Consider the following 8353-nt stretch of genomic DNA (forward strand, 5'->3'; position numbering starts at 1 on the left):
CATTTACATATGGACACTCCTGTGGCTCTCCCATATTCATCCTGGAGTGCTGGCTGGCTTGATCTTCTGTAGGCAAGGACAGGGAGTTTCCTCAGTGCAGTGGTAGTGAGTATGTCAATCACAATCCCAGGACACGCCCCATGCCCAGGAGCAGAGGGCCAACACAAATAGAACTCCTTGTTTTGTTTTTTGTTTTTTAATTTTTTCTAGACAAGGTCTCTCTGTGTAGCCTTGACTCTCTTGGACTCGCTTTGTAGATCAAACTGGCCTTGAACTCATAGCAATCCACCTGCCTCTACCTCCCGAGTGTTGAGATTAAAGGCGTGTGCCACCAAACCCTGCTGAATTCCTTAGTTTATAGTGACTTTTTCCTTTTGATTTTATTTTAGTTCTTTTGTCTATTTTATTATTATTATTATTATTATTATTATTATTATTATTATTGATTTTACATCCTGATTGCAGCTCCCCTTCTCTCCTCCAAATGCTCTTGCCCCTTGCAATCCATCCCGCCCCCACTTTTTCTCAGGGAAGGGGGAGGTCCCCATGGGTACCCTGCTGCCTTGGTACATGAAGTCACTTCATCTTAGATTCCAGGTACAGTAAACCTTACCAACACATCACCTTGAAACCTACCCTGACAAAAATCCACCCCCATATCCAATGCAGGAGCCATTATCTCATATTGGAAACTGAGGCTGCCTTCAAGCAAGAATGATCATCTCTTGAAAACCAAATTGCTCATTCAAGAAATGACAGCAATGACTGTTTCTCTGAAGCTTCCCAGGGTATCTGAGTTGAGACACTGTCTCACAGTACTATACATAGACAGGAGAATTGAATTTTTAATAGCCCATAAAGGAATGCTCTCTAAATCATCATAATTTTAATTTTATAAACTTTATTATCAAAAACTTTCAAAAATAAATATTATATACCAAAATTAACCAGACCCAAATACCATACATCTAAGTGAATTTCTATACAGTTAGAACAGGCATTCTAAAGCTATAGAGCTTCACACTGGATTTTACATTTTCATATTATGTCCATATATTACTGTTTTGTTTCGCTTTTGGAGACGGGGTTTCTCTGTGCAGCCTTAGCTGCCCTAGACTTGCTTTGTAGACCAGGCTGTCCTCAAACTCAAAGCAATCCACCTGTCTCTGCCTCTGCCTCCCAAATGCTGGCATTAAAGGTGTGCACCACTATGTCCAGCTCCATATATTACTCTTTAGGTTTTATATGTGAGGAAGAATGTGCATTTTTTTTTTAGCTTTCTGAGATTGTTTGACCTCACTTAATATTGTACATACAAGTCTACCCATTTTCCTACCAATTTTGTGACCTCATTTTATTTTAGAGCTTAATAATATTTATATATTATTCCTATATATCATATTTTCATTATCTGCTCATCTGTTTATGGGTAACTAGGCTGATTTCAATTCTTTGTGATAGTGAATAAATTAACAGTAAATACAGAGTGCAAATATTTCTATGGTATGGAGTTCTCTGTGTATGACTAGGAATGAAATATGTGGATCATACAACAGTGTCTTATGGTTTCTATTGTTATGATCAAACACCATTACCAAAAAACAAGTTGGGAGCAAAGGTTTTATTTGGCTTATACTTCCAGATCACTGTTCATCACCACAGGAAGTTGGGGCAGAAACTCAAGCAGGGCAGGAAGCTGGAGGCAGGAGCTAATGCAGAGGCCATGTAGGGGTGCTGCTTACTGGCTTGCTCCACATGGCTTGCTTAGCCTGCTTTCTTGTAGAACCAAGAGCCACCAGCCCAGGCATAGCACCACCCATGATAGGCTGAGCCCCTCCCGTTGATCACTAATTAAGAAAATGTTCCCCAGGCATGCCTAACATTAGATCTTATGGAGGAATTTCCTTAACTGAGGTTCCCTCCTCAAGTTAAAGATGACTTTAACTCATGTTAAGTTGACATAAAACTATCCAGCACAGGTAAAATCCTATTTTTAATCTTTGGGAAATCTCCAAAATGATTTTCACAATGGCTATATTGATTTGTACCCCAACTAACACTGAATAAGGGTTCCATTCTCTCCACATCTTTTCTAACTTTTGTTCTCAGATTTGTTGATGATAAAGCCCTCTGACTAGGAGGTATCTCAAACTAGTTTGAATTTGCATTTTTAGGGGCCTGTGTTTTGAGATAGGGTTTCTCTGCAATCACTTTGTAGACCAGGCTGGCCTCGAACTCACAGAGATTCGCCTGCCTCTGCCTCACGAGTGCTGGGATTAAAGATGTGCCCCAACACCGCCAGGCATTGAATTTGCATTTCTATGATGACCAGAAGTATTAGATATATTTATAAACTGTCTCTTCGTTTCATTTGCTCACATGTTGATCTTTTACGGAACCATATTCAAGCAATGCCAGATTCTATTTGTTGCAGAAAATAATTTCAAGATGATCCAGCATGTGGCAGTTGAGTAAAAGAGATGTTTAATGTAGATTTTAATCCTAAGGGTTAAGAGAAGGATTAGGAAAGAAGTAAAGCACACCAGTGAGCCAAAGTGTGTACTTCTCAAAGAGGGAGACAGATTTTATTGTTTGTAGAATCATCACACCAAGGATTTTAGTAATGTTTTAAGTTATCTTCAAAGAGTGGCCTAGGAACTAAAGTGAAATCACAGGGAAGTTCCTGAAGTGTACCCAGAAGCTAGGTTATCTTCACTGTAAGTAAGGAAAAGTAGTAGTCTAGTTTGTCATATTCCCAGAAAATACCCTGGGCAGGAATGATCCCATGCCTGAGGTCACATATGCTCTGGCCTTACCTCTGGTTAACCACTTATTTCAACATAAAAGGTCTATTTTCCCTGTATTGGCATCATGCACATCAACTGTTAGATGTGTGGAAATTTTTATATCAGCTGACTAGAGGCTTCACTCAGACTCTGCAGTGAGGGGCTCCTTTTTTTCTCATGCCCTCATAATGGTCCCCATCTTTTTATTCTGCCCATAGCCACACCCCGCAGGAGCAGAACAGGGATTTTTCTGAATAAAGCTGGATATAATAGGATTAATACCATGATTTAATTCTCACTTGTTGGGTGACATCCTATGAGAACACCTGGCAAGCACTCTGGTTATTTGGAATTTGAGCCAGAAAGTAAAACATCTCAATTTTGCTCTAAAACTCTGTCATCATTTTCTGTACTTCTCATCTTCTTTCTTTAGCCTGTAAGTTCAGCTCCCTTCAGAGCACTCAAGGGAAAGGATCCCAAATCATGGTGAGGCCTGGGCACAAGCTGCTGCCATGACAGGTGTTCTGAGCTCATTCATTCACTCACTCATTAATCCACTCAGCCACCACATGCCAGTCACCTACTGTGTGCCAAATGCTATTCACTGGGGATCCAGTATTGATTAAGTCAGAGAGAGATGCCAACTGTTTTGGAGCATATATTCAAGTGGAAGAGGGGGCCCTCATTATCAAAAGAAAGTAAACACACAGGTAGTTTTCAAGTAATGTTAAGAATTACAGAGGAAAGAAATGTGGTGATATAATAAATGTGACCTTAGAGCGCAGAAAATGGGCCATGGTAGATTAAACTTGACTGTCAAAGTAACTCTTGTTCTCTTGATTTAATTGTCATCTCTAAAGCTTACTGCTCCATCTGCTAACCTAGGCCTAGTCCTAGAAGCTTCTAGCACTATACAGTCTAATCCAGGCCTAGAGTGCTTTCAGCCTCTGAGACTTACTGCTACGTAAGCTCACTCTTTCTAGCTGCTCTTCTTCAAAATTCTCTCCAATCTGATTGATTCAATCTGGCTTCTCTCAGTTTCTCACAGAAATGCTCTGCTTGGCCTCAAGCTAACTCTAGAAATCTGTTCTAATCTTCTGGCTCCTTCTCATTCTCTGGATCATTCTGTCTTACTATGTTTTATTCTCTCTCTCTCTCTCTCTCTCTCTCTCTCTCTCTCTCTCTCTCTCTCTCTCTCTCTCTCTCTCTCTCCACTGCTCCATTGAGTCTTCTTTTCCCCATCTCTTCTGATGAGAATTGGATGTCTCCATATCCTGACTCGTGCTATCAAATCTTTCTTTGATTTGTCTCTTTGTCTGCCTCTCAATTAGATGTCACTTTCAAACATGGGTGCTTCCTTCTACAAACTAACTTTACCTTCATTAAATGTGTGTGCTAAAGGCATATCTGTACTCCAACCAGAGTAGCCATGTTGCTTGGTTAAAATTTCTCTACAATAGACAAAGGTTATTGTAGCAACTTCCACCAAGTAGTAGAACTTATTTCTTACCCTCCATCATGGCTAACTTTGTGACAGACTTTTACCAAAAGAATGTAACTGTAGTGAAAGACATTCAGTTTCAAAGACTATCTCAAGGGACATGTGATTTCTGTTCTCATCCTCTTCAAACCTGAGCTGGCTGGATAGATGGAAGGGTCCTATGTGTAAAACTGAGGCCTTCCAACAGATTCACTCTGAAAACTCACAGAGTGGTGAGTAAGGTCCTTTAGAAGCAACCTCAGTGACTTTCCACCTGACCTTAGGTACCACAGGATACAGCAGACAGACCATTCCTCCAAAGCTTGATTAAACAGTTCCATTGAGTCATGAGAAAACAATCAAAGCTGCATGACTATAGATGACTGAAATTGAAACAAAGATGTTGCAGCTTTAACTGGAGTTGTCAGGAAGGAGGCTAACTGAAAGAAGTCTATGTTTGAAAATAAATCTAAATAATAACCAAGCCAGCCTTGTAGATGTTCATGAAGCACTCTTCTAGGAAAATGGAAATAAGTTCCTAAAGCTACAAGGAAAAACAAGGCATGCTACAGAAACAAGATCATTATGTATGGAACCATATGAGTACAGGGAAAGACAACATTGGAGCAGGAAATGAGGCAGAAGAGTAAGATAGGCCTATCATGTAAAACTTGGTATACTGTGCTCTCAACATTGGATTTCATCCTTGAGAAAACAAAAAGTTCATGAGAGACTTTAGGAGTAAATAACATAATATTTTTACAAATAATTATTAGCTCAAGGAACCAATCAGAGAAAAGCTAAATAAACCAGCTAAAAACCCAATTGGGTTACTCTAAACTACAGAGAAAATATAATGACTGGCGTGGGTACTGACTTTGGCGATGAAGGAAAGATTAAGACTGTATTTTGTATATAAAAGCTATAGGGCTTATTGATAATTTGAATGCACTGAACAGATGAGGAAAGAACAAGAAAAATCTTTAGGTCTGAGCCAAAAATCATATGGATGAATTGCAGAGAAATAAATTGAGAGTAGAAAAGAGACAACAAAGATTTCATTTTGATGATGTTTCATTACCTGGTGCAGACATGCAGAGAAGGCAATTGGCTATCTGTTTAGATGTAGGGTAGAATACACAGAGAAAAGCATTTGGAGTTATTTAGCATGTTGGCGGTACTTAAAGCCATGGATGAACATAACTGTACTGACTGTGGATGAATAAACAATCTTGATCACATAGAGATGACGTGGAAAGAGGGAACTGTTCAATGCATAGACAATAACAACAGTATGAAACCATGAAGGACATGCTACAGAACATGAGGTTTTAAAAAAGAGTGAGTAGTCTGTGAGGCTTAATGCTACTGAGAAACTTAATAAAGGGTTGGAACACATTTTTTTTTTTACAGAGAAGTCACTAGTGACAAAGTCAAGATCAATTTCAGAGAAATAATGATCAAACTAGAAGCCTACCATGGATGAGCTGAAGAACTAATGAGAAGGGAGGGATGGAGTAAACATCACTACTTAAAGGAACTTTGTTGGTAAGAAAGACAGAAGCCTTGCCATCTATGAAGCAAAATCAAGTCAGTGGAGGATCACAGGTGGCTTCAAAGCGTGTTTGAGCCTTGCTGTTGTACCCTAACATCGATCCCTTGAGCAAACAGTTAATACAAGAAATGGAATCTCCTGTTCCGTGTTGGACATGGCTAACATTTTTGTTTAGCATCTCCCTAGCTGTTGACTCCTGAGATCAGCCAGCGCCAGACTAGAATGGTGGCTGACGAGCCTTCAGAAGTCTTGCCCACTTTTCCAAAAAAAAATTCCATGTATGATACTAACCTCGGACTATTTCACTAAATTATAAGAGCAACTGAAAAGCATGAAAACATGTCTAAAGAGTGACACTGGAGAGACGAGAGAGATGGATGGCTCAAAGATTAAGAGTGCTAAATGTTCTTCCAGAGGTCCTGAGTTCAATTCCCAGCAACTACATGGGATCTGATGCCCTCTTCTGGCCTGCAGGTGTACACACAAGTGTCTGTGTTATAATACTTTTTTAAAGATTTATTCGTTTATTATGTGTACAGTGTTCTGCCTGCACATACACATGCAAGCCCAAGGCGGGTACCAGATCTCATTGTAGATGGTTGTGAGGCACCTTATGGTTGATGGGATTGAACTCAGGGCCTTTGATGAGCAGGCAGTGCTCTTAACTGCTGAGCCATCTCTCCAGCCCAATAAATAATAATAATAATAATAATAATAATAATAATAATAATAATAATAATAATAATAATAATAATAATAATAATAATAAAAGAATGATGATGAGAAACTCATCCACACATAGTCCAGGGTCAGACACAGGTGGAAAGTTTTTGAGTAACACAGAATGTATACAATAAAGTGAATGAAAAACATCTTCCAACAGCCTGTGCCTGTAAAACCTTAAACAATAGAGTTCAAATGAAGATACCATGCACTAGTAGAAAATATACTCTTGGAGGTCATGTCATAAAATTATTAAAGAGAAATCATACTGGCAGGAGCAGGCTTCTTCTCTACTAATTATTGGCTATGAAACCCTTTAACACTCTGCCTTAAGTAACGACCATTGTCACTGCTCTTGGTGCCCATCAGTACTACATAGAACATGGAAAACTTAAGTTGAGACCTAACCAGAATCTTTTCACTGCTTTCCATATTCCATATAGTGTCAGAAGTTGTTTTGAAATTTGCTGGAGAAAGGGAAATCAGTAACAGTCCTACTTAGTTGGACCCTGTGGCCTACGCTATTATGCCAAGCAAAGGGCTCCCACTGGTGAAAAGGTACAACCAGCTGCTTCCTGCTTCTATTTAATGCCCGTTCATCAGAGCGAGCCCATGCCTGGTAGATTAAGATGCTTAGATAACAATGAACACTCTTAGGACACTGATTTACTTTCCTTAAAGAGACATCCATAGCCCCATGTAGAATTCTTTACGTAGAATTTTAAAAAGTGAATAAATCCTGTCTAAGCTCTTTGTAGTTTTGTGTGTTGTGTTGGAATTAAGCTACAAATGCATTAATTCAGCATTACAGCCACACTTAGAGAATTTGGGAGTGATATATAGTGAAAAAAGAGGAATTTGTAACTTCTATTAACTTCCAGTAGCTTATTTGTTTGAACTGTTGTTCTAGAGAGTTGGCTCAAGTTATTCAAGTGCTATCACATGGTCAATGAATATAATGCTTTCACTGTCTCATAAGGAAAGAACATTATTGGAGACTTAGTTAGAAGAAAAGTCAAGAAAAAAATGCATGTTGACTTTTCAGGATGGGGATAGACTTTGAGAATATTGTATTCTAGGTGATTACTCAGGCAAGAATACCCACTGCAGAAGATGTCTTGAGTTAACAATATAAATAAAATGTGTTGTTTGGATATCAAAAATCCCTTTGCACAGTCACTCTGGGTACTATCCAATGAGATAAAGTTAAAAACACCCACAACAAAGAGGGTGAAAGTTATGAATTGGCTCAAATAACATTAAGTTTGTCAGGCTTGATGTGTGTCCTATCAACAATGACAAGCATCCAATGGCAAACAGTGAAGTAGACGCCTTGTAACAGCATCATAGCCGATCTAACTTTGCCTTGATATCTGACATAATGGAAAGGGCAGGGATTTGGGGGAGATAATCCTCCTGGGAAGTGATGTTAACAGTAAGCAGTAGTTTCCTGAGGTGCATTGGAAGCACCTAGCTTGGTGTTATAATGTTCAGGTTAATGCAGTGGCTGTGTTGGGTTGTTGCTATTGAAAGCACTACACACTTAGAAGACCCATAGCAGCATAAAATGAATTCCCTTAAAGTTCCAGAGACCAGAAGACTAAATTGGTTGCAATTTATTGAAGTTGAAGTAGTCCAAGTATCCTTGGGGCTGGCTTCTCTGGGAAGTCTGGGAAGACAATCTATTGCTTTGTTTTTCTTATCTTCTTTTGGCCCAGCTGTGTTCTTTAGCATCGCCATCCTAATCTCCATTTCTGTTTTTGTAACACCTCCTTTCTTTTTCTTTCTCTCTTTCTTTCTTTCTTTTCT

The sequence above is a fragment of the Acomys minous genome, assembly GCF_964271855.1.
Source record: "Acomys minous genome assembly, chromosome: 4".
Classification (NCBI taxonomy): domain Eukaryota; kingdom Metazoa; phylum Chordata; class Mammalia; order Rodentia; family Muridae; genus Acomys; species Acomys minous.